Here is a 17,296-nt window from a genome sequence, read left to right on the forward strand (position 1 = left end):
ATACCATTGCCAATATCCCTTTGGCCAAAGCAAGTTGTATGGCCAACCCCAGACTCAGTGTGAGAGGAAAATATGCAGTAGCATGGGTTTAGGGAGATGTGGTTCTTTGGGGGCTATAGTGGATAGATTCTCTAACAATCTACCATACCATACTTTATAGAATATATGCTATTTGTGTTTCATGCTCCCCATATGATCAACTTTTTATTTTGGTACTATGAGTTCTTAGTGTGCCTTGATTACTCTTATAGCCAGTCAAGAAAATGGTCTTGTGATTTGCTAGTTGGCTTTTATGTTCCTAGACACTCCCATCCCACATTTAATAGGATGACCTGTGTAATCAATAGGTTATTGTGAAAATGACAGCATGTGACTTCAGAGGCAAGGTCATAAAGAACATTACAATAGCTTTTGCCTTGCTTACTTGGACCACTTGCTTTGGGAAAGTCAGCCACCATGTTGTAGGATAATCGATCAGCTGTATAAAGAGATACACACGACAAGGCATTGAGGCCTCCTACCTTTGGCTTACTAGTCATATGAGTTAGTCATCTTAGAAGCAGACCCCCTAGCCCCACTCAAGTCTTCAGATGCAACTGTAGCTACAGCTAACATCTTGACTGCAACCTGATGAGAGACCCTGAACCACAACCACCACCAAAGCCATTCCCAAATGTCTGACCCACAGCAAGTCTGAGATAATAAATATTTATTATTGTTTTAAGCCACTGAGCTTTGAAATCATTTGTAATGCAACAGTAGGTAACTAATACAATTACCTACTAACTTTATTTAGGAAAGAGATAAAAGGCCTGAATTAATCTCTGTCATGTTTTGGTTACATAGAAAAATTAAATATATTTGTCTTAGATACCAAATCTAAATGTTGTCCCTAAAGGTGAAATGTCATTTGCCTTTTATATAAAAATTTTAAATTAAGTAATAAATTAATAACCAAATTTTATAACTTGAGTCAAACATATCCAGCATCATAAAATGTATAGTTCCCTGTAGCAAATAAAACTAGAAAATCTTTGTTTGGGTGTTTATGCAAAAGAGATATATTTTTAAACATTTTAGAGTATAATGAGCTAAGGAATTTAGCTAAATGGCATGTCCACGGGGACTTCTAAATTTTCTTCAAACAAATCCTAGATATAAAAATGGCTTGTGGAGATTCCCTTGGGAATTCCCCTAAATCCTACTTTACAGCTTGGTACATTATGTGCTCTCAGCAAATAGCATTGAGTCATTAGAGATTCAGGCAATACAGTGTTGTGCAGCTTTTCCTTCCACTTTGCCTTCTTGTATAATGTCAGGAAATGCATTGTACATTATAGAATCTTCCCATATATTAAAAATTCAGGCTTTCAAAGCTAATTATCATAGCTATTAAAACATAGCCTAACCTCACATGCCCTCATCCTAACCCCCAATCTAAGAAAGTGACCTCCTGAACACATGATAAGTTGAGACGCAACCTGAACATTTAAGCCACCAAACATTTCAGAACTGGCAATATTTCTGAAATGGGTGTGAAGGTAGAAATAAAAACAGAAGGAACAATTGAATAACTATTAAACAGTATTTAGGGCCCCAAATAACCTCTTTATCTCAGCATAGTAGATGGCTGCCATGTCTATTCTCACCCCAGCAGAAGTTTTGGGTTTTATTCTCTGGAGAAGTCTCTGAACTGCAGGATACTAGGCACATACCCTCACCTTGCCCTAACTCACTAACCTTAACCCTAGATCTGAGAAAAAAAAAAGAAAAAAAGAAGATGTGGTGTCTATATACAATGGAATATTATTCAACCATAAAAAAAGAATGAAATCGTGCCATTGGATGGAGCTAGAGAGTGTTATGTTAAGCAAAATAAGTCAGTCAGAAAAAGACAAATACCATACGATTTCACCCATAGGTGGAATTTAAGAAACTAAACAAATGAGCCAAGGGGGGGTGGGGGAGGAGAGAGACACTAACCAAGAAACAGACTCTTAACTATGGAGAACAAACTGATGGTCACCAGAGGGGAGGCAGGTGAGGGATGGGTGAAATAGGTGCTGCGATTAAGGAGGGCACTAGTTGTGATGAGTACTAGGTGTTGTATAGGAGTGTTGAATCACTGTATCATACATCTGAAGCTAATATTATGCTATATGTTAACTAACTGGAATTGAAATACAAACTTTAAAAAACTATCCTAACCTTGGATGTATGTCAATTGCCCGCAGTAGAATTTATACCACAGGCTTACTTCAGTAGTGCTCTTAATCATGTAGCCTCTTCTCTCATTTTATGTTTCTTTTTTTTTTTCCCCCTCATGCTTCCTTTTTGCTTTCAAGAGGTGCCCATGTTTTATATCCAGTATCCTGTTTCCTCTTTAGTAAAGACTTCTAAATTTTGAGAAATTAAAAATACCGTTAAGACATTTGTGGCTATGTAATGACTAGAATGTAACCTTATTTATCTAATTCTAATCTGAAAGTAGTACTACCTTTGTTTTCTTTGGGCACATCTGAAGCTTCTCTTTAAATATTGTCTTTTGGGATGCCTGGGTGGCTCAGCGGTTAAGCGTCTACCTTCAGCTCAGGGTGTAGTTCTGGCTTCCCAGGATTGAGTCCCACATCAGGCTCCCTGCATGGAGCCTGCTTCTACCTCTGCCTATGTCTCTGCCTCTCTCTCTGTATCTCTCATGCATAAATAAATAAATAATCTTGAATAAATAAATAAATAAATAAATAAATAAATAAATAAATAAATATTGTCTTTCTAGGCCATTTTCTTGACTTTTGACCTGGAAGCTAGCATTCTGCATTTTCAAGGCTATTTCTCTTCCTCTTTTTCCGTTCTGACTTCAGGTAAGCTGGATACTTCAACTATTTCCCATTTTTATTTTTGCTTTGAGGATGCACTTGGGGTTTCAGCAATTTCTACTTCAGAGCCCTGAGATGTGGTCCTGGACCTTTTTGTTTTACAGGTGCTCTGGCTGTGTCCCTATCAGCTCTTTGATCTCAACATATTCTTCATTCATTCATATTCCTCTTCATTCAGGCTTTCTTCTTCTTCCTTTTCTTTTCTCCTGTAACAGTGCGATCATGAGTTTCATTTCATCCCAACCACATCTACTTAAATATTAAACAAATAACTCACCAGCTACTCTTAGGGCAAGAAAGGGTTGATTTTACTGTCTGAGGGAATATATTAGGTTTTCTCGGTGCCTCTTATGGTGGATAAAGTAACTGTCATAGTTGCCAAAAGGTTTCTTACTATTTTTAACATTTGCTAAATTTTTTGGGTTTTTTTTCTTTTTAGAATCTAGGCTTATCTCAAAAGGTTTTACTGCTTGTTCCTCTGTTTTAGATTCCACAAAGATAGATCTCACTGGATCTCCAGTAGACCTACAGCATATTATACTTCTATAAACAAAGTTGCCACATTTCCCAAACCCTCTTTCAGTCCTGCTGTGACTAACATTTTTTGGAAATAATTTCTATGATAATTTAGAAGCAGTGTTAAATATGTAAGGATTTAATAATTATATAGATTAAGCTTTTCAAAAATCCTCTATCTTAGAAGGTCAGTGGATTTTAATTTGAATATTAAATCTATATAAATTATGTCTATTTATCTAATCTCCTAACCAGGTAAATATTTTTAGTGTTTTATTACAGGTAGTACATGGAGATTAAGAACTCAATTTCTAGAGTCAAATGGAGCTGGACTTGTATCCTGGTTCCATTGTTTACTAAAGTAATTTCTCTGAGCTTTGGCTACCTCTTCTCTCAATGGAGATAATAATGCTCACCATGTGGGATTGTTGTGAGGATTATATGAAGCAACATATATACAGTACTTAGCATTGTACCTATGTGAATCGGTGGTATCTTCTATTATCTTCTTTGTTGGGCTATACAATATGTGTTTCTTGACTCTTCCATATCAAGCATTTGTTTTGAGCCAGGAAAGATGTGTCCATAACGAGAAATCTATTCAAGTATTGCATACTTATTGCACTGATGGTCTAACATTAACTTTCTATTTCTAGGTATGATTATAGCTCTTTCTATCTGTAAAGTAAATCCAAAAGAACTTAAAATATTTAATTAATTAATAGAGATTCTCACCTAAGACACAGGGTCATTAAAAAAGAAATCGCAACAGGAATAATCCTTTTTTCTAAGATTTTATTTATTTATTTGACGGAAACACACACAAAGACAGAGCACAAGCAGGGGGAGTGGCAGACAGAGGGAGAGGGAGAAGCAAGCTCCCCAAGGAGCAGGGAGCCTAATGAAGGGCTCAATCCCAGGACCCTGGGATCATCATCTGAGGCAAAGGCAACAGCTTAACCAACTGAGCCACCCAGGGGCCCCTCAGTTGTTAATTCTATATGTCACATGAAATCCAGACTCTTCCCTATTTGGAATACTTGGGCTGGTAGAACTTAATTGCAGGCTCAATCGGCCATATTTTACATGGGGTTTCTTATTTATTCTTTCATTCAATAAATGAAAAAGAAAGACCCCAATATAACCTATTGTAAAGAAGTGAAAGGGACCAATCCAACACCAGTCCCAGCCCCAGTTCTTTTGTCTTTTGTCTACAAGTTGCCTATACTTTGTCTGATGCTGCCCAAATGTGGAAAAAGGAATAGAAAAGAGGCCAAGAGAAGGTATGTGTCACTTGGGCAGGCAGTGTTTCCTCCATTTGACATGGAAAGGACACATGATTTTCTGTAGGTTTTATACACAGTTCAGAAAATGGCTGGACTTGAGCTATCTTCAGGTAACCCATCCAGTGATGTGTCCGCCAGGCAGGGGCAACACTAGGAGCTGTGTTTGGGGACTGTGGGTGGGAAGAGCTTAAGCTTGAGCCTGAGCCAGACCTCCACGCTAGGGAACTATGCGCCAGAGAAGGCCCTCTGAAGACTCATCCAGAGAACCCACAGATGTGTTCCAGCAAAGACCCGGCATGCAGACCCTACCATACAAAAGTCAGACTGTGTTAAGAGGCGATGGCAATCCAGAGAGAGGAGATCGCCTTTCACTCCGGACAACCCAGCAAGCTGCTGCTCCTACACACTCTGCTCCACCTCCTGCCTGCGGGCTGAATAGGCCAAGTCACTGGACCAGGGCGAGTGAAAGTGTTTGCAGACCACATTTCTATTTCTTATGCTGAGCTGATAGCAGAAGAGAAGGGCTTTATATATATAATATAAACTTTATATATTATAAGGTTTATATAACATATATAAAACACTTAATTGTGCAAATATCAAATGTAAAGATAGAATAGTGGCTTCTACCAATCAACTTCAGCAATCATGAACTCACAGCCAGGCACATTTCATCTATACCCTCCAACTTCCTCACCCCCAATTATTATGAAGCAAATCCTAGATATTATAATATTCCAAACATAAATAATTTAGTGTTTCTAGAAGATAAGGACTTAAAAACAACCATTAGATTCCTGAATATTATCACATATTCCTTGAGTGTGTCATACTTTTTTATGGTTTATTTGAATAATTCCAGATACTGCCATTGGCTTTTATGTCTTTTAAGACTTTTAATCTATGGTTTCCTCCTATTACTACTTTTTTCTCTTGCAATTTATTTATTGAAGAAACTCAGTTGTTTTCCTGTAGTTTCCCACAGTCTGGATTTTTGCTGATTGCTTCCATGTGATGTTGTTTAACATGTTCCTCTGTCCCTGCATTTTCTGTAAATTGGTAGTTAGATCCAGTGGCTTGATCTAGCTTAAATTGTTTTGATTTTTTGGCAAGACTATTTTGTAGGTGATGCTATGTTGCTTCTCAGGAGGAATGGAATATCCAATTGTCCTGGTCTCTCTTTTTTTAAATAGTGGTAAACACATTTATATAATTTACCATCTTACCCAATTTTAAGTATACAGTTTAGTAGTATTGAGTACATCCACATTGTTGGGTAGCCAATCTTCAAAACTTTTTCATCTTACAAAACTGAAAGTCTATGCCCATTAAACACCAACTCCCCACTTCTCCCTCCCTTCAGCTCTTGGCAATTGTCTCTGTAAATTTGTCCACTCTGGATACCTCATATGAGTGGAATCATACATATTTGTCTTTTTGTGGCTGTCTTATTTCACTTAGCATAACGTCTTCAGGTTTCATCCATGTTGTAGCATGTGTGCAAATTTCTTTCTTTTAGGCTGAAAACATTCGATTGTACACATTTTGTTTATCCATTCATCTGTCAATGGACACTTATATTGTTTGCCCTTTTTGGCTACTGGGAATAGTGCTTCTATGAGCATGTGTATACAAATATCACGTTGAGACCCTGCTTTCAATTCTTCTGGGTATATACCCAGAAGAAGAATTGTTGGATCATATGGATATTCAATTTTTTTTTTGAGGAACTGCCATGCTGCTTTCCATAGTGGCTGCACTATTTTACATTCCCACCAACAGTGCAGAAAGATTCTAATGTCTCCATATCCTTGCCAACACTTGTCATTTTCTGGTTTTTCTTTTTTCCTTTCTTTTCTTTCATTCTCCTCCTCCTCCTTCTATTTATTTATTTATTTTTGGCTGTAGTCATTCTAATGTAATGGGTGTGCAGTGATATCTCATTGTGGTTTTGATCTGCATTTCCCTAATTTACTGATGTTGAGCATCTTTTCATGTGCTTGTTGGCCATCTGTATGTCATCTTTCAATGTCTATTCAAGTCTTGTCAGAGATATGATTTACAAACCATTTCCTAAGTTATCCTTTCACTGTTTATTGTGTCCTTTCATGCACAGAGGTTTTTGATTTTGATGTAGTCCAATTTGTTTGTTTTTACCTTCATTGCCTATGTATTTCGTCTTATCCAAGAAATCCTTGTCAAATCCAAGTCATAGAGCTTTTCCCCATTTTCTTCTTTCTTTTAGTCATCATGGATGATCATTGCCAAGATAACTATTTCACCAGAGGTTCCAATATTCCAATTCTGTTCTTCTTTATTTATTAGCTGGAATACTTCAGTGAAGAGAAATTTCTCCTCATCAACTACTTTGTTACCCTGAGCCTCATTTTAAACATGAAAATGTATTCTTTCTCTCCGTTTACAAGTTGTCAAAACGATGTCTTGGTTTCCTAGCATTCTCAAAAATAAGAGATATGAGTTGAAATTTTTTTTTAAGTTTCACTATGAACTTACAGATTTAATAATATTCATGTGTTTAATTCACTGCAGTTATTTTTTTAATTCACCGCAGTTATTATTTTTTTATTATTGCTCAAATGTTCCACCTTTAGATTCTTCAGGTTGGCTCCCAAATCATTTTGGCATGGCCCCAGAATTCTTTGATTGATTCCTTGCTTTTTGGTGTTCTAAGATGTTTGAGGCCTATCTTACACATTTCGTGTCCCAGATAGAGAATTGGCCACTGAGATAATATGTAAGTCCAGGTAGTACTGAGATTTTAAAATCTAGAATGAGACAGCTTTAATAATCTCAACATTGTACAATTGACCTGAACTATCCCAAGATTCTTGACTATGCAGAACAGCATAATTGGGTAGCCATGGGAAAATATAAAATTATTTCATGTTTATACATCCCTCCCAATGAATTGAAAATTCTCAATAAATGTATAGACATCCAGATGGAGTGGTTGAGGAGGCAGTTGGAGGCATAATTGTAGAGCTTAGGGAGAAAGTCTAGGCTGAATGCACAAATTTGGGAGTTATCCACATAGACTTGTATGTAAATCTAAGGATGGATGAGATGATCTAGAAAGAAAATGCAGAGAGAAAAGGGAAAGCCAATGCCAGAGCCTGGGGTACACTGGCATTTAACCACTGAGGAGAGGTGGAGCCACCAAAGGAATCTAAAATGTTTAGAGAATTAGGAGGAAACTAGGATATTAAGGTAGTCTTGGAAACCAAGAGAAGAGTGTATTTCAAGGAAGTCAGTTGTGTTGAAGAGAAAGGTTAAGAGAGAGAAGGACAAAAAAGTGACCCTTGGATTTGGACAAAGTGAACATCATTAGGATTTTTTTTTTTTTTAATCATTGTGACTTTGAGAAAGAAGGGTTGCTGAGGATGGAGGCATTAATGGAGTGGACTGAGGACATGGCCTGTGTCCTAACAGAGACTGCCGAAGAGTGAGTTCCAGCTGTGCCACCAAGTGAGAGGCCAAGGCATTTCATTACCAAAGGCCAGACCTCCACACAAGGAAGCAGAGCACTGTATCTGAGTGAACAGCTTAGAGCTAGAAGGGGACAGCAGACTATAGGCACATCAGGCTCACTGCTTATCTGCTTTTTTAAAAATCATGGTTAAAAAAATACATAGCTTCTTAGTCATTTTTAAGCATACAGTTTAGTAGTATTAAGTGTATAGACATTGTTGTGCAACAGATTTCCGGAATTATTTTGCAAAATGAAAACTCTATCCCCAGTCAACAACAACCTCCCATTTCCTGCCTCCTCTCAGCCCCTGGCCACCACCATTCTACCTTCTGTCTCTGTGAATTGTACTCCTCTGGAAACCACATGTCAGTTACCTGCATGTTTAAGAAGGCTGAACTCAGGGACACCTGGGTGGCTCAGTGGTTGAGTGTCTGCCTTTGGCTCGGGTTGTGATCCTGGGGTCCTGGAATCAAGTCCCACATCAGGCTCCCCAGAGGGAGCCTGCTTCTCCCTCTGCCTATGCCTCTGTCTCTGTGTATCTCTCATGAATGGATAAACAAAATCTTAAAGAAGGAGAAGAGAAGAAGAAGAAGAAGAAGAAGAAGAAGAAGAAGAAGAAGAAGGACTGAACTCAGATCCCAGAGAGCTATGTGTGTGAGGGACCTTAGGAAACAGGATCCAGACAGCACAAGGAAAATGTAAGCACAAGCTAGCAAGTCCCAGATGAGGGAAAGTGCAGCTACGCAAGAGCAGACTTGGGAACCCAGAGATAAAAGAGAGACCACTGAGTGGGTGAGATGCTTCCATAGCTTGCAGCTGCCTGGGGGATGAGCCAGGATGAGCTGAGGATGGACGGGGAGAGGAAGAAGATTCCAATGCCCCTTGCTGAGAGAAGCACCATATGGTGGCTGTTGTGACACCATGAAGGAGCAGAGAGATGCACGGTAGCTTCAGGAACCACTGTAGGAGGTTCAGCATTGAGAACTCGGCCAATCAGCCCCTCCTCTCAAAGACCCAAATGGTGGAAGAGCAGGATGAGGTCCAAAACAAATGTTTCTGCCCATCCTGACTTGGAGCAGGCTCCAGCCAGACCCTGGGCTTGAGAATAACGACTCAGCCATCCTCTAGAGCTGTACCCAGGCAGGTGGGCCTAGGAGGTCACTTCAAAAGACAGGCCGCATCCAGCACACTTAGGCCATTTAAAAGGCTTGTAGATCATCCGAAATCAAAGTGCCAAATGTTGCAACCAATGTCTCAGATTTTCCAATCCTGGTGCAATAACATGGGGTGACACAAACTGAGTTCCTTAGTTACTTCCTTAAAAGTCTATAGTAGGCTGAGGTGGTGACAGAAGAGTTCACTGGTTCATTCAATGTACTCAATGCGGTAATGGAAACGTATGAAGTTTAGCCACCAGACCTACTGCCTGACATTCGTTGCTGTAAACTATTGCTTAGTTTCCTTCCTGGTAAATTACCCGGATACAGGGGCCTCTGCTTCTCATCCCAATCATGTCATCTACTTGCTATACGACCATGGCCAAGTGGCTCAACTTCTCTGAGCCTCTGTAGCAGATCTATGATGAAGATAAATAACACCTACCCCACAGAATTGTTTTATTAAATAAAATTATGTCTATGAAGTTAATTTATTAACTGCATATTACCAAACATTTACATTTTATTTTGTATCCTTAAAAGACACATTTTATCAAATTGTCCATAAACTGAACTCCTCCAATGGCTTCCCAATGGTCCTTACCTACCCATGCAGTCAATGTGATCTCATCCCTGCCTAATTGTCTGACCTCATTTTTTACCACTCTCCTGCTCTCTTTCATACAGATTCTTATCACATTAAACTCTCTTTCTTCAGCATTCCAATATTGTTCCCTCTTCAGGGCCTTTGCACTTGTTCTCCCTCATGTCTACAATGCTTCTCACATGGCTCAATCCTTCTCCCCACCCTGGTCTCAACTGAAATATAATTAAGATTGGTCATCATAGCTAAAGTTGGTCTCTAACCTCTTGATGGTCTCTATTACAGTAGCCTATTTTATTTTCTTTATGAAATTGTCGCTCTCTTATTTATGTATGTTTTACTTATTGTCTATGTTCCCTGCCAAAAGGAAGATAAAGAGTAGAATTTTGTCTTATAAATTTCAGTCTCTCTCAGCTAGAATGGTGTCTGGCTCATAGGAGGAAGTTAGTAAATATTTGTAGAAAAAACCTATTTATTGCTAGGGAAATTCTATACGTTAGATTTTCAAGTAGCTACATTCATGGAAGCAAGATAAATTTGAAACAATAATTTTATATCTCAAAGAATCTGGTTCTTCAAATCTCTCTATATTTTTTACATACAATGTTATTAGTGTCCAGCGTACAGCATAGTGATGCTACAACTTTACATGTTATGCTGTGCTCACCACAGGTGGAGCTCCATCTGCCACCATAGGGTGCTATTACACTACCATTGACTCTATTCCCTGTGCTGTGCCTTTCACCTCTGTGACTTATTCATCCCATAACAGGAATGAATTGTATATCCTACTCCCCTTCACCGATTTTGCCTATCCCTCTACTCCTTCCCCTCTGTGAACCATTAGTTTGTTCCCTATATTTATGGGTCTGTTTCTGTTTTATAACTTTTTTTTTTAATTTGTATTTATTTATGTTAGTCACACAGAGAGAAAGAGAGGCAGAGACACAGGCAGAGGAAGAAGCAGGCTCCATGCACCGGGAGCCCGACGTGGGATTCGATCCCAGGTCTCCAGGATCGCACCCTGGGCCAAAGGCAGGCGCTAAACCGCTGCGCCACCCAGGGATCCCTGTTTCTGTTTTTTGTTTGTTTATTCATTTGTTTTGTTTTTTAGATTCCACATGCAAGTGAAATTATATGGTATTTGTCTTTATCTGACTGACTTACTTCACTTAGCATTATACTCTAGGTTTATCTATGTTTTCACCAATGAAAGATCTCATCCTTTTATATGGCTGAGTAACATTCCATTGTATGTAATACCACATCTTCTTTATCCATTCATCTATGGTTGGACTCTTGGGTTGCTTCCATATCTTGGCTATTGAAAATAACACTTCAATAAACATAGGGGTATATATGTCTTTTTATATTCATATTTTCATTTTCTTCAGGTAAATAGCCAGGAGTGGAATTACTGGGTCATATGGTATTTTCTATTTTTAATTTTTTTGAGGGACCACCATACTGTTTTCCACAGTGGATGCACCAACTTACAGTCTTATCAACAGTGCATGAGGTGTCCCTCTTCTCCACATCCTCCACTTTTTTTCTCCAAAAAAATAAATAGATAAATTTAAAGCTTAATAATTTTATGTAATTATAAAATAATTTAATAACTTAAAAAACTTTAAATTATAGTGATAATTTTTAGAAATTTTATAATACATTTATACACATATTGATTTTATATTTAATAATTATATTAATTATTTAATAATTATATCACCAAGAATCTGGTTTTTCATGGCTTAATATAATTTTTAATCAAAAATTATATTTGTATTGAATGTTATTTTGTAATCTATTCTTTCATCAGTGACACTGATGCTTCTCCTACCTCATTTTTTTTTTTAATTTTTATTTATTTATGATAGTCACAGAGAGAGAGAGAGAGGCAGAGACATAGGCAGAGGGAGAAGCAGGCTCCATGCTCCAGGAGCCTGACATGGGATTCGATCCCGGGTCTCCAGGATCACGCCCTGGGCCAAAGGCAGGCGCTAAACTGCTGCGCCACCCAGGGATCCCTCCTACCTCATTTTTAATGGTGACATGCAGATGTACCATATTCTATTTCCTGTGTACCAATTTCCTGTGGTGCATGTACTAAGAAATGCTGCGTCCTGATAAATATCCCAAATTTCCTTCCAGAAAGGCTGTACCAATTCACATTCCTACCAACAGTATAAGAGATACATTTTCCTGAATCCTGACAATACTGAAATTTATCACTAATAAAATAATTTTTTTTTGCTAACGTGATAAGTGAAGAACTATCTCATTGCTTTATTTTGCATTCCTTTATCTGCTTTAAATATCTGTGAACTATTTTTCTTTGCTTTTCTATCATGTTGTATTTCTTCCCTTATGAATGTTCTCTTCATTTTTGTTGTTGTTGTTGTTGGGTCTGTTTTTGTTGCTGATTTTCTACTGTAGTATTCATCTTTTATTGATTTCCAAGAGCTCTTTTTATCGTTAGATGATTGACCTTTGTCAGAAATTGCAAATATTTTCCTAATATGTTGTTTGGTTCTATTTTTAGTTTTATAGACCTGAGGTGCTCTATTATAACTCTAGAGAGTTACAATGTATTGGAACCTAAGCCAGCCAGAAGGGAAAGTTCAGCTTAGTGAAATCTAACTTCCAGCAACAGCAGGCCTGGGGGCCTGGACAGTACAAGTCCAGGCCAGGGTGTCTGAGACGTTCAAATAATTCAGAACTAAGGACTCCCAAGACAATCTCTAGAACAACCAACTACTCTTTACTTACTTCTGATCCAACGGTGTTTAAATTTTAAGTAGGAATTTTAAAGAGCCAAAAAATGATGTTGTACTGATGAAATGATAGGTATGAGAAATGTTTTAAAGGATTTTGTATACTTTCTTCCATAAAGCAGCCTTCTTCTGCCTTTTCAGAAGGCCAGTGTGCAGTTGTAGCTAGACCCGTGGAGAGAGATTCTCAGTGAGGAATCTTTAGTGTGTGTGTGTGTGTGTGTGTGTGTGTGTGTGTGTGTGTAATGATGAAGGGAAGTGCCTCATATTACCTTCTATGGCCAAATGACCAAGTAAATACATGACTGGATGTCCTCAAACAGGTGAGGCTGCCTTTCAATGTAGCATGATTGCTAGAACCTGTTGCTCATCTTTTGCCAAAGACTTCCAGAAGATGGGTGAATCTTTCCTTGGCTGAATCTAATTCCTCCTGGAACATGAGCCTACCTCCCCTGTCCCTTTACCTGTGGACAATGGTCCCTGTGTCCCCTTCCTAGCCCTTGGGACTATTACTAAATATACCCTCAGCCATCCCACCTCTAGACTTCAAGAAGGCACTGCTGCTTTGGCCTGCCTGCCTAGCTGAGAGCTTATTTCCCAAACCTTCCCTCACTCAGCCCATTTCATTAGTAACTTTCTATTCATTTCTGCTCGTTCTGCTTTGTGTCAAAAGTGTCAGAGAGGAGGGAAGATGATGAGTTATAAGTGGTGGGCAGAAGGAATGTGAAAATAAACAGCTAAGGCCCCAGGAGCAATTATCCCACTGGGTCAGATTCTAGTTTCCTCCTGCTCCCCGAGGCACTTGCTGACATCCCCAGGAATCCCTGGTTGCCCGGCAGCAGGGCCCTTTCTCTAGCCAGAAAACCTGACAGTATCAGCAAATAGAATCTAGTGCAGTGAGGGACCATGGTGTTGTCCAGCTGTAGGAGCAGCACAAGATCTCATGCTAAATATGGTTTCCTTCATGAAATATGTAACAAGAATCATCAGAGAGCTTCAAAATCATAGTGTGACCAAAATACTCGACCTGAGCATTTTAATCAGAATTTGTGTTTTGACAGAGGCAGAAGTTTAATATGCCAAATATTTCTGCATAAGTGTCCCCACCCACACCCCTGTTACATACTAGTACATCCAACTATTGCAGGCTTATTAGAGGACTTCCATGTGTGTGCTACAAAGCTTTAACAGTGCTTCAGAAAGCCAAACTTTGTAATTACTCTACCTTTCCTAAACCACAAGAGTTATTTAAAAAGCAGATACTCTTTCATTGTCTGTGTTCCATTCCTACCTCTTACTCACTATTTCCTATAGAACCCGGTTCATCATCGCTTGTTTATTAGGCATAAATATGTTTCCATCTGTGTGCTGGTGGTTCACCAGTATTTGATCACTTGTGCCCTGGGGCATGAAGGCCTTTTGTTTGTTTGTTTTTTAAGATAAAATGAGCAGTGTTGGCTGCTCCTGTTTTTCTTTTAGCAGACATGTCGCAGGATGGCTGGAAGAGACATACAACAGTCTGTTGGAACCCCTCCATCATAAAACTATGATCAGATCTTGCAGAGCTGATCTTCATGCGTCATGTCATGTAACAATCTCAAAAGTAAAACTAATCTTACTCTCCATCATACAAAACACAATTTAATGTGGCAAGAACTGGAACCAAAGCCACCAGCGATCATACATGACTTTGATGAGTTCAAAAGTATTTTACTGAGAAACTACTATGTGCTGATCATTAGTTGAGGTTTGGAGGAATCTCAATTAGTGGAGATTGAGATTAGTAGAAATTGGCAGAAAAGGAAAACCCTTTTCTGGTGCTAATTCTTCTTTGGATCAGCAGCAGCTCCTACCTTTTCCAAGTCCTTTAGAATAGGAGTAATCTCACAAGGGGGCAGTTAGCAAATATTTCCCCAACCAGCCTGCTCCATGTCCTAGATGTCCCACATCACCCTGTCATCTTTAGGTTCTGTCAAGGCCAGGGTCAAGGAAGACGCCAGGAGGAAGAAGGAACTCAGGCACAGGACAGAGTACCACTCCACCAAAACCTCATCCAGTTCCCAATTTTGACTATCCTTTCCTCCTTTCCTTGGTACATTTTTTCTTAATTTCAAGTGTGTTTTCCACCCTGTGGCATTTCCAACAATTCCATCTGCCTTCCCTGCCAACAACATCCTTGTATTTATAAAGTTTGCTGATAATGCCACAAGTGAAATTGTATTATAACAATATCTAGTCAACAAACCAAGAGATCTCTAGACCCTACCCAGCCAGCCTCTCTTATCGGGAGTCATCTTTGTTAGGATGTCTTTTATGATCTCTTAGAGCTTGTAGTATTGGGATTTGAATTGTAATTGCCCTGGAAAGTGGTATCAGGTCCTGTTCTATATTGTAAATTCCAGAAAACTGAAGATCACAATATATGGTTTTGGTGGCCTGCTTGGAAGAGTGGCATAGGCGCTTAAGTGCTAACTACATGCTATCTGGGGATACTGTCCATGGGAAATTGGCTTAGATAAACTGTATTTACCCATCTCTTGCAACCATGTAGGGTAAAAGTACTTAGATTCATTTGTTAACATAGTCAATATGTGTTGACTGTATTTTTTTGTTGTTGTTGTTATACTCCATACATAAAGAGCCTTGTGGACGTGAGGCAATCTCTAGGTGCTGAGTGGGAACCAGTCAAAATGTCTGGTCTCTACACTCAGGGCACCTGGTCCAGTATGGCCGGAGTCAATGGCAGGTGCTGGGGCACCACGATGCCAGGCAGAATGCATCACGTGGCATGAGCAGCGTATGCATGATGTGGTAGGGAGTTCAGCTGGGGTGGAGAAGCCAGCTCTGCAGGGTGCAGGCGTGTTATCCAGCAGAATGGGACAGGGAGAGATGCCACCAGGAGCCCACCACTGCCTGAAGCACTGAAGGGGAAGGGAGGGGAAAGAAGAGCAGGGGAGGGGAAGGGAGGATCAGGGAAGGGAGATCACAAAGGATTTGTCTAGCACCTGGTGCAGAATGAAAAGAGGCAGGGAGCAACTCACTTGCTTGGCTCTTAATAATAATCACCACCATACAACAGCCATTTGTTGAACACTTAATATGTACCCGGCACTTTGCCTTTCGCACATTAATTCTGAGGACACACACACACACACACACGCACACACACACACAGTCAGGCTTACAGATTAGGACCCTGAGGCACAGCTCCTGAACCTCAGAAGTGGGTCTTAATCCGGCATGTCTGCCCCAAGGCCATGTTTCCTTCCCTCCATCCGGTTGCCAAGTGATCCCGAGAATGGTGATCGCTGAGGGTTTTCCAGAGCTGCTGTGGTATTATATCTGTTTATTTACATGTCTCGCCCTTCATTCTTCTATGAACCCTCCTCCGGATCTCGGGTTCTGCGGGGTTGCTGGGCGGCGGAGTCTGGGGCCTCCAGATTGCCTGGCCAGCGGATCTGAGTGTGGAACAGCCTCCCCCGCCGCCAAGTCCTATGACAGGACAGTGTTTACTTAACTGAAAGTGCTGGATACCACGTGTCCCTGAGTGCACCGCCAGTCCCCGGGGGAGTGTCAGTCCACAAACCCTTTCCTCCTTTTCCCGGGCAAGTGGGTGCGGCCTGGAGGTGCCCTGGATTCCGCATCGGGCGCCTCCCGCAGTCCAGGAGCGCTGGATCGTGGTGCGCCCGGCAGCTCTGCCCTGGTGGAAGGGTCTCTCCTCCCGAGCTTGCCTCTCGGGCTGCTCCGGGCCGTGATTGTTTCAGTCGCTGCCTGCGGGAGCCACGGCGGCCGGCGCCAGAAATTCCTGGGACTCAGCACCCAGACAGGCCCTCTGATGTGGCCGAGGCCCTCAGCAGGTTGGGTGCCACATTCTTCCCTGGATTGCTTTTCCTCCAGTTCTCAGGTCTCCCAGGTACCTGGAATGTAGCACGTCCCCTATTACCAACATTGCATAATCCTCCTCTCCCCCTGGAGGGGAGCCCCTTTGAGGGTTGAACTGTTTCTAATTTAGCTGAAAACGAAGGGTCCCCGCACAGGATTTGGCACTTCGCTACATTCCATACATATTTGCTGGAAAAACAAACACAAAGTGTTCGGTGAGGTAAGGGCGAGCCCTCCAAGGGGACATGCCTGCAGGCTATTTGGATCTGTGCCACTGGAACTTTGGAGAAAATTCAGGCCTAGGGATAGGACTTTGCAAACACAAATATTGAGAGAATATCTGAACTGCTGAAGGGAAAGCAAATAAGAAAAAAAAAAAAAAAAAAACGGGACATCCCAGAACAGCATACAGGGCGAAGCACACATCAAACATTTATGGTTTTTTAGGTTCAGAAGGTACAGATAGATTACATCGCGGCAACTGCAATGCAAGGTGAGGCCTTATTATCCAACAAAATTTAGGCGTTAGTACCACACTAAATGCGTTTGCTGCACATCTAGAAATATAAAATGAATTTGAAACCATGTTACTCAGCACTGGGCAGAAGAAATGGTGTGTTTGGACTTCCTACCCTGTCCTTTACCACTTTATGTCATCGTCCCAACAACCTGGGGAGGTCGTTTTGTTATGCTCATTTGAAAGACAAGGAAATT

At 40.3% G+C, this 17,296-nt stretch overlaps 1 long non-coding RNA gene across 2 annotated transcripts in view; it reads right to left on the reverse strand.

Moving 5' to 3' along the window:
- Positions 1–17,296, reverse strand: part of LOC125753681 (uncharacterized) — an 82,671-nt gene that overhangs the window by 20,297 nt on the left and 45,078 nt on the right. Inside the window, exon 2 of one of the 2 annotated variants that reach the window (XR_007406053.1) lies at positions 13,706–16,617. The exons of the other annotated variant lie outside the window; for it this stretch is intronic. This is a non-coding gene — a long non-coding RNA (uncharacterized LOC125753681). Of the gene's footprint in view, positions 1–13,705; positions 16,618–17,296 lie in introns of those variants that run through there. 2 annotated transcript variants of the gene reach the window in all.

The sequence above is a fragment of the Canis lupus genome, chromosome 25 (genome assembly GCF_003254725.2).
Source record: "Canis lupus dingo isolate Sandy chromosome 25, ASM325472v2, whole genome shotgun sequence".
In the NCBI taxonomy this organism is placed as follows: domain Eukaryota; kingdom Metazoa; phylum Chordata; class Mammalia; order Carnivora; family Canidae; genus Canis; species Canis lupus.